General features: G+C 40.6%; 1 protein-coding gene across 7 annotated transcripts in view; it reads right to left on the reverse strand.

Moving 5' to 3' along the window:
• trim2a (tripartite motif containing 2a) overlaps nucleotides 1–17,545 on the reverse strand; it is a 167,657-nt gene that overhangs the window by 66,103 nt on the left and 84,009 nt on the right. The window contains exon 1 of one of the 7 annotated variants that reach the window (XM_072584684.1): nucleotides 15,409–15,427. The exons of the other annotated variants lie outside the window; for them this stretch is intronic. The gene's annotated coding sequence lies outside the window, so the exon portion shown is untranslated. Of the gene's footprint in view, nucleotides 1–15,408; nucleotides 15,428–17,545 lie in introns of those variants that run through there. 7 annotated transcript variants of the gene reach the window in all.

Here is a 17,545-nt window from a genome sequence, read left to right on the forward strand (position 1 = left end):
TAGACTGTGACAGTTACGTCTTCCATGTTTAAAGCATATACTAGTTTGGTTATAAGCAAAATCTTCGAACCTTGAGAAAGAAACAGAAGCAGACCTTTTGTGGCATTTGCTAGAGAAAATGAGATTGATGGAAAGGTCTGTGATGTTGGAGCAAGATTTTGAAATGTTTAGAAGGTGCTGTTACTTGGGTTTAGAAACAGTATCCCTTTAGGAAGCAGCTTCCACCTAGAAGGGATAAAGTTTCTAAAATAAAGAAGCACTGCATTTTTAACTGATAATTATGAGTTATCCCATAAAACACCAAGATGGCAATAAACCTTTTTGTGCACAGCTTTGCAGGAGCCAGAGAAATAATCAGAATATTAATGACCATGTGCAGAATGTACTGATGAAGGACAGTCCAGTGAGGAAAAAAAAACAGTAAATGAAAACAGTATTGCCTTGTATGAGCATATTGGCTGTACTGGAGCTACAGTTTGATGTATACAAGACAAGTTTGACCAATATCTTTCATCTGCAAGTTTTACTGGTTTTTCCTTCTGGGAAATTCTCTCCAGGATAACAGTCAGTTATTACTGGGACTGATGTCAAAGTGCTGAATAATTATACCAATTTCATACTCGAACATGACCTCATAGGAGCAAGCTGTTAACATAGGTGTTGGAAGTGTGGTGTTGGAAGTGTGGTGCTGGAAAAGTGCAGCAGGTCAGGCAGCATCTAAGGAGCACGAGAATCTATGTTTCAGGCATAAGTCCTTCCTGATGAAGGGCTTATGCCCAAAACATTGATTCTCCTGCTCCTTGGATACTGCCTGATCTGCTAAGTTTTTCCAGCACCACACTCTGGACTCTGATCTCCAACATCTGCAGTTCTCACTTCTATAGAGTCGGAATCATACAGCATGGACACAGAGCCCTGAGTCCAACTCCTCCATGCCAACCAAGTTTCTCAAACCAACTAGTCCCACTTACCCGAGTTTGACCCATATCCTTTCTAAACTTTCCTAGCAATGTATTTGTCCAAATGTCTTTTAAATGCTCTACTGTACCTGCAACTAACACTTCCTCTGGCAGTTCATTCCAAATATGAACCACCTTCTGTGTGAAAAAGTTGCCCCTCCTGTCCTTTTTAAATCTTCCTCCTCTCCCCTTAAAATTATGCCCTCTTGTTTTGAACCCCCCACCTTAGGGAAATGCCCCTCATGATTTTATAAACCTCTATAAAAGGTCACCCCCTCAGCTTCCTACACTCCAGTGAAAGTAGTTCCAGCTTATCCAGCCTGTCCTGATAACTCAAACCCTCCTGTCCTGGCAACATACTTGGAAATCTTTTCTCAACCATCTCCAATTCAATAAGAGAGGCAGGCACGGTAGATTCATTTAAGATTCGTCTGGACAGATGCATGAGCAGGTGGGGAGCAGAGGGATACAGATGCTTAGGAATTGACCGACGGGTTTAGACAGTTCATTTGGATCGGCTCAGGCTTGGAGGGCCGAAGGGCCTGTTCCTGGGCTGTAAATTTTCTTTGTTCTTTATCCTTCCTGTAGCAGGGTTACCAGAACTGTATATAGTACTCCAAAAATGGCCTCACCAACGGCCTGTATAACCTCAACATGACATCTCCTAGAATATAAGGCTAATCTGAAATTGACAATATAATAAAAGAATTGGGAACAACAGTCAGTTCTGATGTAACTCGATAGTCCCGTTCTCATGCGATCTTGCATTATAAGAAAATCACGCAATAGCTGCTCTATTTAAACTAGAGGGCTGGAATCGCATTATGACCAATACAGGTGAGGAAAATGTGTGTTCTACAAATAATGCTCAAAATTCTTCAATCGCTTTGAAGAATCGTGCATTATAGCAGAACAGACTGTATTTGTACTCCTGCCATTACAAAGAACTATTTTGACTAGAAGTGGGATTGATTGGGATTTAGAAATAAACAGCACAAGTTGTATGTGTTATTGGAGAGTCTTAGGAAGGAATAGGAGAGTAGCTGAATTTGAAAACATTGTGTTCTTTACGGAAAGACAATTGAAAATTAAACTGCTGGCTATCCCTCAGACAAGCCATTCCTGTTTCAAGTGTCTATATTTCATTGTCCCTTTGTTCTTCCATTTCTCTCTTAAATAATTCCAACACATTGTTTTTTTATCTAGTAATAGTTAAAAATGTTTTTTTTCAAAATTGTTCAGGACTTCATTCTTCGATGTCTGGAACCTTGTCATATATTATATTGTCACAATAAGATATTCCAATGTAGCAGAATCAAGCATCAATTTGAAAGTATCCATTCTTCATTTCACAGGTTTAAAGCACTTTATAGCAGCACATTATTGGGAGAGTTTGTAAATGATGGAATTCCCCTAAGTAGCACAAACTTCACTCAGAATGGTGATTGTACAAGCACCAAGAATAGCTTGTAAATTGCATATAGTCAGTCTGTTTTCAAAACATTACAGCTTTCTTCACTGGCCCTCCCAACTCCCATAAGCTCCCACCAGCTTGCCATCTCTCCAATCTCACGCCCTCCTGCACATCACTTCCCTCACTCAAACTCCTCACTCCCATCTGCTACTACCTCTTCCCAGCCTCCTCACTTGTTGCGACCCTTTCCAGATTCCTCCCACTCCCACATCATTCCCAACAACTCACTGCCCATTTTGCCGCTTCAGGGTTCTATTACTCCCTCTAGTTCTCACCCCTCTCGGTGGATGCAACAAGAGAGATGTTCAGTGGCACAGAATGAATGAGGCCCCAATAAGGATGGAGTGACGGGTTCAGGGAAATGGGCTGCTGAGTGGGACGAGGTCAGCTGAAGGGAGCGACTAAAATGGCAAGAGAAAGGGAGCACCAAGGTCAGAGGTAGTAAGAGTACAAAATTAGTAAGAAGATCTTGGAGTCTAGATTTCCTACAGTGCAGATGCAGGCCATTCAGCCTGCACCAACCTTCCAAAGAAGATCCCACCATGACCCATCCTCCTTTGCTATCCCTGTAACCCTGCATATACTATGGATAACCCACCTAGCCTGCACATCTATGGGCAATTTAGCATGGCCAGTCAACCTAACGTGCACATCTTTGGACCATAGGAGGAAACCAGACCACCTGGTGGAAACCAATACAAACATGGCGAGAACGTGCAAACTCCACACAAGTTGGAATTGGATTCAGGTCCCTGCTGCTTTGAGATAGCAGTGCTGCTCACGGAGTCACTGTGCTGTTCTCAACTCCACTTTGGGCCAGTTAGGTTCAAGCAGCCCACAGGATTTTAACACAAAAATCACAGATCAACAATGGAAGCACCCTTATTACTTCTTATAGGAAGACAGTTTTCATTTAGCACAATTTTGTTAATGTTTCGGATCAGATTAGGAATTTTGACCATGAGATTGCTGTTTTATGATTTATGTCTGCTTTACAGGAATCTGCTGTAATCGTAAAGATAAAGATATCATCATTGACTGTTATTTTGGGATATAATAGACAAATCATTCTGGCACAATTCTGTGCATGGAACTCAAAAATTTAAAGATTGCTGTCAGACATAGAAAACTTACTGATAGACTCAACATTGAAGTGATTGCATTGATGTGAGCTTTGGTTTCTTGCCAAGTTGTTCAAAACTGAAAATGGCTGACAAGGTTGAGGCTGGTGCATTCAGAGTTGCGATATGATCATTATTACCAAACAATCTCTCTGTCTCCTAAAAGGAAAAATTACAGTGTGGAATCTCATTCACTCAGACGAAAATTTGTGTTAGAGATTTTTTTAAAAATGTTAATATTTTCTGTCTTTCTCTTTCATCTCACTCCCTCCATCCCATTTTCACTTTCCAAGAGTTAGTTCAAGTGAATAATATGATGTTATTATATAATCCCTGCCCTGTACTTGCTCATTCGGATGTTGTGGGGCTCAGTGATGAGTCTTCAATGGAATCATAGAGTTTTTGGTCTATTGTGCCCACACTAGTCATCAAGTATTGATCAATTCCAATCCCTTTTTCAGCTTTCGGCCTGTAGTCTTGTATATATGGCATTTCAAGTGCTCATCCAAATATTTCTTAAAATGTCTTGACAGTTCCTGCCTCTACCACTCTTTTAGTCAGTGAGTTTCACATACCCACAACCCTCTGGGTGAGCATATTTCTCTTCAAATCTCGTCTATGCTCCTTACCTTAAAACTGGTATTGACCCATCTATATTTCTCCCTATCTCCCCTATCAATGTTCGGCAAAACTTTGTAACCTCGATCAGATTCCCACTCAGCCTTCTCTGCTCTGGGGAAAACAAGCCCAGCATATATAGTCTCTCCACATAGCTGGATTGCTCCTGCCGAGCTAACGTGCTGGTGAATTTCCTCACTGTCTAGCACAATCACGTCCTTTTGTAGGTGGATACTGGAACTGTATACAGCATTCTAGCAGTACCCTAACAAACACGGTATGTAACTCTATTATAACCTCTTTGCTCTTATATTCAATGCCTTAACTAATAAAGGCAGGTATCTCATATGCCTTCTCAAACATCTATCTGTTGTGCTGCTTTCAATGATATATGGACACTGAGACCGAGAAACCCCCGACCCTCTGTACTCCCCACAGTCCTACAATTTAATACATACTCTCCTTGCCTTGTTAGCCCTCCTCACACTTTTCAGTGTTCAATTCCATTTGCCACTATTCTGCCTACCTGTCCAGCATGTCTAGATCATCTATACAAAGAGCAAAGACATTACAGCTCAGAAACAGGCCCTTTGGCCCTTCAAGCCTACACCGATCCAAATCCTCTATCTAAACCTGTTGCCTATTTTCTAAGGATCTATATCCCTTTGCTCCCTGCCCATTCATGTATCTGTCTAAATACATCTGTAATCTGATGAGAATTTATGAGAATAATTAAATCTGAAGAGCTGGACTGTTGCCTGACTTGCTCATACATGCCAGAGATGCCGTGTGAAAGGTGCAGTGCTAGATCATATGGAATGGAATTGAGTTGAATTGCCCAAAGTCTTTATTCTAAAATCAATCAAATTTATGTGTGCAATTGTCAGTGAGATGAACAGCAAGTACTGTTTCTTCCCTGCTAACTTGGGCCCTTGTTCATAATTGCAAATTTGGAATTATTGAAATTCATTTAACAACAGACTCTCAAATCTCAACTATCTGTTGATAAATCTAGGGTAATGCATTCAGAATCAGTAGAGTTAAGCACCATTTAAAAACAATGGAGCGACAGATTTGTATCTTCTGTTTGGAAGTGCACTTAGGTATTTTCTGACTTGCATGTTCAGGGATATTATCGAACACATCTAGAACAGAGGTGACTTGAACCAGGGGATTCTGGCTCAGAGGTAAGGACATTACCACTGTGCCACAAGAGCTCTCCAGATTTTCATTTACCATTCACAATTATATTAGAAACTGGGTGGTTGCAATTACAGCAAACTGATTTTAAAGGCAGTCCCTGGCATTAAAAAAAACAGGGATAGGTTTTCAATTGTGTTTGCAGGTGATTTCCCAAACTTTGTTGGTTGAGCAAAATATTAGTGATAGTTTCTTCTAGTCAAAACTGAAACAAAATTAAACTAATACATGACCAGTCACCTTTATTGATGACTAAGTGTTTGACTTACTTACCAGCACCACAGAAATAATCAAGTTATGTTCACAGGAAAGTGAAGGATTATGAAACCCTGCAAAAAGTGCAACCAGTGACAACATTGAACAAGCAGCCATTGTATTGGAGGCGTTAATGCTTAGTTCTTTGTACAGGACAGTAGGCTGACAGCTGGACTTAAACAACAGCACAAAGATGATCAAACACTTAAATATCATGAAGAACAAAAATTTTATTAATTTGTACTCCTTTTTACATGCTTATATAATTCTAATTACTCAACACACAACAAAGTAAAAATCAGAGATGTAAGCAGCTTTGCCCACTTGTCTGAAAAACAAAGTAAGGATTTAAGAGGGTCACTCACATTACAGTGTAAACATCTTAGCGAGCTGTGTGCAGTGAACTGATTCTTTTTGTATGGTACTGACATTTCTGTGGCAAAGAGAACCAGTCCGTTTCACTCCCAACAACTAGAGCTTAACTTGGAAAAGCTATAGATGGGCTTCTCAATCATAACAACATTGTAATTGTTGTAATAATGTGAATTCATTAGTTTTTTTGCTGTAATTTAGTTTTATGGCCACATTTGCAATTTATGAACTGTGACTGTGAGCAGGATTTCTCTGGTGTCCTTGGGAGTTGAATAGCATTATCAAATGTCCTTGCCATAGAGCACTTGTGAGAGCACAAGAAAAAGATGTGATTTTCTGAGTCTAAACTACATTTTACACAGAACACAGATTGTGAGGCATATTACAACCAATCCTATCACTTCCTGCCAATAACAGGTAAGGAATAATTTGGACAACTCACAAAAACTTTACAAGAAATACACTGCCAAGACCATCACCTATTCTCATTCCATTATTAACTAGGAACCGAAAAGGAATTCTTTCGAACTCACTCTGATTTACACAAACATGCTTACTGAAGGTGCCATTCAAAAGGCAGAATAAACATCGTTGAATCCCAACAGAGTGCCCTATGCCTGTAATCCTGCGCTTCCCATGGCTAATCAACCTAGCCTGCACACCCCTGGATACTATGGGCAATTTAACATGGCCATTTAACCTATACATCTTTTAGACTGTAGGAGGAAACCCATACAGACATGGGGAGAACATGCAAATTTGACACAGACAGTTGCCAGAGGCTGGAATCAAACCCAGGTTGTGGCACTGTGAGGCAGCAGTGCTAACCACTGAGCCACTGTGCTGCTCCAAGATGTTATGATTCTATTAAACATTGTCGTTTGCCGTTTTATAACAAATTGCAAATCTCAGCACAGGGTAGGTTGGAAAAAGTGTGTCTACAACATGCTCACAGAGTCACACTTCATAAATTGTAAATGTGGCCATAAAATTAAATTACAGCAAAAAAAGCTAATTAATTCACATTATTACAACAATTACAATGTTGTTATGATTGAGAAGCCCATCTACAGCTTTTTCCAAGTTATGATTTGGGAACCATTTCTCTGCCTTTTCTACAACTAGAAACATAGTCTAAAAATAATGGTTAATTATATCACCTTCAAATAAACTGAGTTTTACTTATTTGTACAAAATGTTAATGATCTTCACTGGTAAACTGCCTGAACGAGAACAGAGATCTTTCCTTGCACTCAGATTGTATCAGCCTTGAATAGCTAAGCAATAGCTTGGCTTTCAACTGTATCTTTGGTTTAAAGAAAAGACCATCATTTTAAATTTGCATTATAAGCAGCGTTCATGTTTTCCAGCTGAAAATCAGTTTCAGTTCTAATGGATATTTGTTTTGAACTGGAGGATGGTTCTGGGCTAGGGGAATCTGTCAGACCATGTCAATTGACATTTGACAACAAGAATGCCCTCCAGATCTGGTTCCTGCTGAAAAGAGGCCAAATGCCTGCCTGCATTCTGAAAACACATTGAAATTCAGAAAATAAAAATGATTGCCATTTTGTGTCTGATGTTGGAGGCACTCTAAAGACTATAGTTTATCCCAGAAAATTGTACCTTAGTAAGCCTTAATCCCTAACCTCAGTAGTGTAATTACAATGCAAATTGTTTAAAATTACAGGAACTGGTTTGAGGCAATCCAATTTCATTTCAGAATGGGCTCCTTACAGCAGCAATTTAAATCAGAAATAACAAAGTGAAATAACAATGAGCAGAATCTTCTGGCCCTTAGTAGCCAATGATTAGGCACCCAAGGGTCACATCCTGCCAATGGTGGTATTTACTCAGTGGCAGATAGGCCTGTTGCTAACTGCTATACAAAGGAGATAAAACATTGCCAGGTCTGGAAAATACAATCACCTAGGAGAAAGTGAGGACTGCAGATGATGGAGATCAGAGTCAAGAGTGTCGTGCTGGAAAAGCACAGCAGGTCAGGCAGCATCCGAGGAGCAGGAGAATCGACATTTCAGATATGAGCCCTTCATCAGGAATAATCCATCACTCAACCAAAAGCACTCAGTGCCTGATCAAATGACTGGTCATCAGGGAGGTGTTGGTCACTGAGAGCCACCCACTTACCATCCTGCAACCCGACTGCACTCACTGCCACTCAGCTTAGTTACTTGTAGCCTGGGTGACTCTGGAATCTCCGGAGTTCTCAGAGACTGGCAGCTCTCAGTAAGGACAGACCGCCACCCCAAGGCCTTGATCTTCCAGGAGAAGGCCAGCTCTTGGCTTCACCGTTATCTGACTGGCTTGTGTTTCAGCAGTGAGACCCCTGACAATTCCATCCAAACTACCCTGTCCTTGTGATCTGAAATTCTGAAGGAGTGATACTCTTGAACAAGGTCTGCTAAAGTATTTTGTCCACTTGTAGAAACTTCAAAAAAATCTTCCATTCCCTGGAAGAGCAGAGTAATGGAACAACAATAACGTTCTCTCAGTAAAATTATTACAGCTACATAATATTTAATTATGCAAAGTAATGTGACACTTACCATTGCAATTGAACTTGGTAGAACATGATTTGCTGCAGGTTTGACAACTTGAGTCTACAGTTGTATTCTTGCCGTACAAATATTTTGTCAAATTAACACAAAATTGGGTCTAGAACAGCACAGTAGGGCACAATTGGTAGAAATTATTATTGTTGGAAGAGGATCCAAATGATAGAGCTCAATTTTTATTTGGGGTGGGAGAGTGGAAAGAAGAGGATGGAGAGAGAAAGTTCTCAAACTAATAGTTTCAGCACTGTATCCTGGATGGATTGTTAATGAGAGGTTAGAAAAATATTCAGGCAGAATTTCAAAAGAAGAAAAAACTTATAGACCTTTTATTCATTTGCACGTCTTCAACCTTTGGTAAAGGGACAGAGTTGTTCAAGTCTGAATAAACCCAATACTGATCCAGGTTCTAGTTTCTTATAAAAGTGGTCCTATAACTGAGGGTGATGGATTATTCCTGATGAAGGGCTCATGCCCGAAACATCGATTCTCCTGCTCCTTGAATGCTGCCTGACCTGCTGTGCTTTTCCAGCACGACTCTCTCGACACTGATCTGCAGCACTCACTTTCTCCTAGGTGATGGATTATCAGCTGTCCACTAGGCAACATTTAAAAGCAGAATATTCCAGACAATGCATGAAACAGACAGGCAAGATATAAGCATTTATTATCAGGAGGTGGTCATCGCAAGAGCTACAATTTCCGGGATGCTTTTCGGAAGTATTTTTGAAATAGTGAGCGTATTTAATGGTGTATGATCATTGTGCGTAAGTTCTCTATTATTAGGAAAATTATCAAAATAGTTGCATTCTTTCTTGATCTTTTTACTCTACAGCCACTACAGAAAGAGAAATCCTGAAAATATGGAGTATTTCTGATTATAGTTTGAGACCATCAAAGCTTTCTTTAAATTCAGAACTAGCCACAGCTTTGATGTTTGCTTCAATTTGGATTTACGCTGAGGGTATGTGAATCTCTCACTTCAGATGTATATTTTTCCCTCAGTGAGAAGCGAGATCCCACAAGAGTTGAAAACACATTTTTAATAATGGGAAAATGTAAAAGTATTCAACCCTAAGCAATGTTTTAAAATAAAATTGAGCTCTATCATTTGGATCCTCTTCCAACAATAATAATTTCTACCAATTGTGTCCTACTGTGCTGTTCCAGACCCAGTTTTGTGTTAATTTGACAAAATATTTGTACGGCAAGAATACAACTGTAGACTCAAGTTGTCAAACTTGCAGCAAATCGTGTTCTACCAAGTTCAATTGCAATGGTGTCACATTACTTTGCATTGTCAATGGTATCACCGCAGTTTTAAAAAAGTAATTAGCAGATTTGTGTTCATATTCCTTACTATTAGGTACACAATCTGAAGAAGATATCAAACAAACTTAGGTACCTCCCACAGCTGGCATGAAAACTCAGGGTGATAATGTCCCAAGTACCAACAACATAGCTCTGCATTGAGCAGCCTCCTAGTGAGAAATATTTTAAAAACATTCACTGCATGAAACACTGAACAACTTTGCCAGAGTGAAATCGCAAGACTACGTTTTCTCAGTCTACAAGATACATCAGAAGCTACATACTGACAGTGGAACTATAGATTCTGAAAATGTACCACACAACATTTTAAATGGAAAAAAAAATCATAGGGATGTTTTTAAAATACTGCTGACACTCCATCTTTCTTCATCCAATTTTGCTTATTGTTATGTATTGCTTTCTTTAAAAAGACTAAATAATTGGTGGATGACGGTGCCAAAAAGTGATTATTTTCAGAGGCTGAATATTACTAGGAATAAGATTAGTGCCAATTTTGGAGGCTCTCTCTCCACCAGGCAGTGATATTGTTAGGATAGCCAGGTTTCTCTCGCTATCTTTCCAAACTCACCTCATTATTTATTCCCATGGCTCACTGTAATCATCCACTCAGCACACCAGCAGAACCACTTGTGACCACTGGCACCTGTCAGCGTTACTGGCACAAGCACCAACTTCAAAGTGAGGCACTGAAAGGTCACAGCTACCCTGCACACTTCTAGTCAATTAGCAACCAGTTTTGCCGGCAAGGTTCTGGTGGGTGGGGGGGGGGGGGGTGGGGGGGGGCGGTCACCATTCATGGAGCTTGCCCAGAGACATCCACTGATTCATATTAGTGAGGTGAGGTGATGTTGTATTGAGAGAGTGTACATGTATGATAAATAAGCCTCTCGCCACTCACCGTCAAAAATCTCATCTTGCCGTTCCAACACTTATGTGGGAAATGAGATAGTCTGCTCTCCACAGTAAGAATCTCCTTATTGCCAATCTTATGTGATTCTTCCAATTTCCTCACCTATGTCCATGTCACTTAGTGGCCTGGAAGATTCACCAGACTGTCAGTTAGCCAAGAGTGGAGCACAGTTTGGGAATTTGGTTTGGTCACTTTCTCAAAGTTCAGCTTGGGCTTCTGCTCATCTGTCTATTGTGAAATCAACTTTGAATTCTTCACAGAATCAGAGATGTACAGCATAGAAACAGACCCTTCGGTCCAATCCATCCATGCCAAGCAGATATCCTAAATTAATCTAGTCCCACCTGCCAGCACTTGGCACTTATTCCTCTAACCCCTTCCTATTCATATACCCATCCAGATGCCTTCTAAATGTTGTAATTGTACCAGCCTCCACCACTTCCTCTGGCAGCTCATTCCATACATGTACCACCCTCTGCATGAAAAGTTACCCCTTAGGTCCCTTTTAAATCTTTCCCCTCTCACTCTAACCCTCTAGTTCTGGACTCGCCCACCTCAAAGAAAAGACTTTGTCTATTTATCCTATCCATGCCCCTCATGATTTTATAAACCTCTATAAGGTCACTCCTCAGCCTCTGACGCTCCAGGGAAAACAGCCCTAGCCTATTCAACCTCTCCCTATAGCTCAAACCCTCCAACCCTGGCAACATCCTTGTAAACCGTTTCTGAACCCTTTCAAGTTTCACAACATCCTTTGGATAGGAGGGAGATCAGAATTGCACAAAGTATTCTGCAAGTGGCCTAACCAATGTCCTGTACAGCTGCAACATGACCTCCCAACTCCTGTACTCAATACTCTGACCAATAAAGGAAAGCATACCAAACGCCTTCTTCACTATCCTATCTACCTGTGACTCCACTTTCAAGGAGCTATGAACCTGCACTCCAAGGTCTCTTTGTTCAGCAACACTCCCCAGGTCTTTACCATTAAGTGAATAAGTCCTGCCCTGATTTGCCTTTCCCAAAATGCAGCACCTCACGTTTATCTGAATTAAACTCCATCTGCAACTCCTCAGCCCATTGGCCCATCTGACCAAGATTGAAAATGGTATCATGAAATGAGCAATTAATGTCTCTCCAGCATTATTTTGATGTAAGTCCATGTGGATAACGCCTTCATTAAAGTAGCAAATTAAAATGTTAACATGCAATCTATTTTTGATGAATATCATGTAAGAATTCCAACATCTCTGTTGAAAAAAATGTAAATTAAAATTCTCTTAATTGAGAAATAGATTAATGGCTTTAAATAGGAACAAATTTCAAAAGACTTCCCTTCATTCCCTTAATGAGGAAAATCCAATTTGTACCATTTTAGATTTTGCTACTTCCCTGTATTATGACAAGTTAACAGAGAAAGCCATTGTCACAAGTATTGGTTCATTTTGATGTTGTTGACTAAATACGTACAAAACAAAGTCATGGCCTTTGTTATTGCTCACTTGATTATATGTAGCCCTGGGGAAACGTCGAAGATGCAAAATGATAAATGATGCTTTACAAAGCAAAATAACTGAATGAACAATTACCTCTTCTATCTATTCACACTAACCATATTTGTGGAAAGCATCTGATCACTTACCTTTGATGAAAGTGAAAGTGTGTTTATAGTCCACATTAGATGTATTCTTTTCTTAAGGATTGTAATTTGAATATGCACTGATAAACATGTCAAACATTGACATTTATGTCTATCGAGAAGAATTAACACAAATTTAGGTCAGACTGCTAAGGCATTCCCAGTTGAGTTAATTTAATTAGGCCGGACCAATTAGTTTGGGTTCAGAATGATTGCAGAATTCTCGGTTGTAGGAGAAATCCATCGTATTCACTTGTATCACTGATAATTGTTGAAAAATGTGTTGCTGGAAAAACACAGCAGGCCAGGCAGCATCCGAGGAACAGGAGAATCGACGGTTCAGGCATAAGCCCTTCTTCAGGAATTTCCTGCTCCTCGGATGCTGCCTGGTCTGCTGTGCTTTTCCAGCACCACATTTTTCAACTCTGGTCTCCAGCATCTGCAGTCCTCATTTTCTCCTCACTGATAATTGTGCCATTTTCTGTAATTTGGACACACTGTCACTTCATTATTAATTTGATTTCTGATATCAACACAGAGGTCAGATGTCAAAAAAGAGTTTTGTTCTGGCTGGCTTAAAGTTTGCATCAAACACACATGCAGGACCAATGGAATAATATTGCCCCACACTGCCAGCAACAATTGGCTAGCATCCACAATAACATTAGGAGACACTGCATGGCAAAAATGATAAACATGTCAGAGATGTTTCTTTATGACCCTTAAGGAAGTGGCACAATGGTCAATGCAGGATTTCAAATACACAGGAGATGTTCAACTTCTGATTGCATGTTTTGATCAAGTAAAATGATCTATAAGCCAGCAAATTTAATTTTGGGGTCCAATGCACCCTTTCTAAACCAAATGTGTGCTTGATGCCACACTTTCTCAGGTGATTCTCAGCCACCCAATTGAAACAAATATTAAGCACTCAGGATGGCACTAAGACTCAATGGTTAGCAATGATGCTTCACAGCACCGGGGACCCACATTCGATTCGTGTGTGGGGTGTGTGTGTCCTCCTGTGATATTTGAGAGTTAACTTGCTTTGCTGACCTGCAGGAAATTGGATGTCCCAAGGCTAGGGTAGGATGCCTCTGACTTACAGATAGACTGTAAGAAAATTACATTATTCAGGGCCATTTATATAGCCATTTCCTTGCCACTAAGAGCAATTTACATTGTCAGTCCTGTTCAGAAATCAATAGGAGCATTGCAGTTGGAATTTGACTGCTTCCCTATAGTTACAAAAAAATACAATTGCCACCACACCTGGCCATGAAGGGATGGTTTGCTTTACATTGTTTCTGGAGATGATGTAGTCACTGCATTGTGTCTTGAGTGGTATGTGACTGTGGGGGAGTGGCTTGGAGTTGTCTTGTGAGCATTACTGATTGTGATGTAAAGATTTTGTATAAAGGAAGGACTGTTCCTTTGTTCAGGGAGCTTCCCTGAACACACTTCGCAACCATGGGTGAAGAGTGTTCAAGATTTCTCCAAAGCTCATTGTACTGTACTTGCTTTAATAAAATTTGTTTGCTTGTTCATAGAAGTTGGCATGTTGCAGTTGCATCAAGTGTGTAAGGATCTCAGAGAAATAGAACTTAACACACCCACATTCCAAAGATGTGCAGATTAGGTGAGTTGGCCATGCTAAATTGCCCATAATATCCAGGGATGTGCAGCCTGGGTGGATTAGCCATGGTAAATGCAGATAGGGATAGGGTAGGAGAACGTGAGATCTGCAGATGCAAGTGATTAGTCAAGAGTGTGGTGCTGAAAACGTACACCAATTCAGGCAGCTTCAGAGGAGCAGGAAAAATCGATGTTTCGGGCATAAACCCTTCATCAGGAATGAAGCTTCTGGGCTGGGGGGACTGAGAGATAAATGGGAGGGGGTTGGGTTTGGGGTGATGTAGCTGAGAATGTGATAGGTGGATGAAGGTGAGGGAAAAGGTGATAGGTCAAAAAGGAGGGTGGAACGGATATTTGAGAAAGGTGATGCAGAGGTCAAGAGGGCAGTGCTGAGTGGGAGGCTTAAGACTGGGATAATGGGGGGGGGGGGGGGGGGGGGGAGGGGAAATGAGGAAACTAGTGAAATCCACATTGATCCCTTGTAGTTGCAGGGTCCCAAGATGGAATCTGAGGTGTTCTTCCTCCAGGTGTCAGGAGGTAAGGGTTTGGCCTTAGTCCCGTTCACACAGGGTGAATACTCTCCCCAATCCAAGTTACCAATCAGCTCACTGTGGGTGCTAGCTGACTCCCCATTCTCTGACACAGAAGTTGCTGGAGATGTCCCTTTCCTCTGACATTGAATGAGGCTTTAAACAAACTTGGTGTGCTGAATGGTTACCCCTTCAAACTTGATAGCCATTTTGAATGAAAGTTGTATTTCTATGCTTCTTACTTTGAAACCATTATGATCAATTTCAGTTCAACTGCAGTAAAGACAGGATATGAAATCTGTCAACATATTGGGATGGGCCCTGCATGACCAATTTGTTTCACATCAGCAAATTATTACTCATCCCATGTGTAAACTTAGACATTGTTCCGACAAGTAAAGCAGAGATTTTAAACTTAAAGATTCGAGATCAGTTGTTTTTTATTCCAAGAGCATTAGTACTAACCTAGAGTAAAGTTTATTTCTGCATTTTATGGGGAGTGTATCCGGCATTTCACACAAACATTTACAATTTTAGGCACAGAAAAAAAAATTCTGTTTGCACCAAACTTGGACTTGACATATCTTCATGCTGTAAGTAAGTGCATTTCACAAGAGCAGTAACCAAAATTATATGAGTTATCACAAGACAGGAAATGGAGGTGCATCATAATGTATATGCGTGTATAAGCTTGTATTTTTGTGGTAAATTATCTTACTTACAGAGAAGGAAATGTTAAGTCTAATTTATGGCTGTTTTAAATGCAGCTACTTACAAAAACATATCTCACCTATTCGCTGTAGACTGTTAATAACGACAGGTAATGTAGAAAAATAAAGGGTGCAGTCGTATTTCAAGGGCCTTTCTTATTCCATTGTAATTTGTTGAAGAATCATTGAGGCCTACTTCTACTTTTCCAAATTTTACTAAGAATCTGAAGTTGGCTGTTTTTTGTTCAATTCACCGATGCTGAGAAATTTGAACCAAGTTGAATCTTTGTGGGGTTTGTAAAACTGAGTTGGATTAACTTGTTGTTGAAGAGACGCAACTTACAGGCTTGCTCAAACAGCAATCTGCTCTTTCAGAATATACCATTTACTGAAAAGCTGCTGACAGTCCTGGCAAGCCCCTAAAATACCGGCCAATGGGAGTTCACATCCAACTAAACATGCAGCCTACTCACTGTGCAGAGCTGGATAATATACAAAAATACGTCATAGCTAAGGTTTTGTACAGTTCACATGAACAGGCCCAGCTGTGTTATGATGCTAGCTGTGGAGCTCCTTGGGGATAACAAGAGTCGTTTGCAATCCAAAAGGTTAATGTTAAAACTTTCCCTGTCAGTTTGGTAAAGCCACTTAGAATATATCTCAGTTACAGGAAAGTGTAGCAAAGAATTGGGTTTGTTCAGAACTTCTGAGAAACTACAAACAGAAACAGGCACTTGGCAGATGTCCTCTCCATAGCTCACTGAACAATTCACTCAGATTTAACCAACTAACACAAAGTGAACAAAAAGCACTTAGGAACATATTTTACAGGAACGATTGCAGTGCTACATGGACCGTGTTTTAATGCCTCAGACTTTATATGAACCCAATATGAAAATTTGGGAAGGTTACAAGAGTTTTTGAATGTGGTATAGGGGACTATTCAGACTTTGAGTGGGAAGGGGATTTTGTTCTCGACTGTGGGGACAGAGGAGTGGGTTATGGGAATGGGGATGAAGAACTAGACTTGAGCATGGTAGAGTTGATGAAATCATAGACTCATAGAATCCCTACAGAGTGGAAACAGGCCATTTGGCCCAACAAGTCCACACCAACCCTCCAAAGAGTAACCCATCCAGGCCCATTCCCCGACCCTATTACTCCATATTTACCATTAACTGATGCACCTAACCTACACATCCCTCAACACTATGGGCAATTTAGCATGGCTAATTGAATATAAAGGGGACAATTCACCAAACAAAACCCACTGCTATTAGTAGGCTTTTTGCAGTAGCGGCAGCAATCAGATCTCCGAGAGCTGTCCATTAGGCCTAACTGATAAACAAGTGAGCATTCAGGGGCTTTCAGAAATCAGCCTGAGCTCCAGAGCAGCGTTACTGCCTCAGAGCTTGCAATCCCAAAATCCTGTTGGTTGTAACCCACAGTTTGGGAAGTCCTAGATTATGGGATTATTTTTAACTCCTAGTGGGAACTCCTAATTCAAGGCCACAACAATTCTAACCAATGAGCTTCAGTGCCACGAACACTCCCACCTATAACCCATTTGTTTCAGCAAGCCGGGAATGGGAATGTAGAATGACATCTGCGTGAGGGTTCAACCCCCACACTGACTCAGGTCACTCAAAGGCCTTGCCTTCACAACTTCTCCCTTCACCTGAGGTGTTGGGACCCTCAGGTTAAACCATCACCAGTCATCTCTCTCTCTCTCTCTAATGTGGAAGAGCAGCCTGTGGCCCTACACAGAATCCACAAAGGGGAAAGGGCAAGAAAGTGGACAGGAGGAATATCAGCTCAGCCATGATCCTGTTCATCGGGGAAGCAGATTTGAGGGGCCAAATGGTCTATTCCTGCTCCTATTTCTTACGGTCTTGGGTAAGTAACCTACAGCTTTTTAACCCACCCACCCACCAAACCAGTTTCTGCTAAGCCAGTAGAATTAAGATTCCCTTCACACCTAGGATGTTTTGATATCTCTGGTTGCAATACATCATTAGACTGACTACATTTTATACCCTGAGCATTGCAAACATTACTCAGGATCTAGGTTCTAAATTTAAAGAGAAACCAAGCTTGGTAATGGTTGACTAATCGAAGGAAGGTCTTAGTACAAATCATTTCAAGATGCGATTTTAATCCCCAAGCATTTAGTGAGAAGCCTGAATTTAATATCAGGAGGATGTAGAAGGTCATTTA

The sequence above is a fragment of the Chiloscyllium punctatum genome, chromosome 1 (genome assembly GCF_047496795.1).
Source record: "Chiloscyllium punctatum isolate Juve2018m chromosome 1, sChiPun1.3, whole genome shotgun sequence".
Lineage (NCBI taxonomy): Eukaryota > Metazoa > Chordata > Chondrichthyes > Orectolobiformes > Hemiscylliidae > Chiloscyllium > Chiloscyllium punctatum.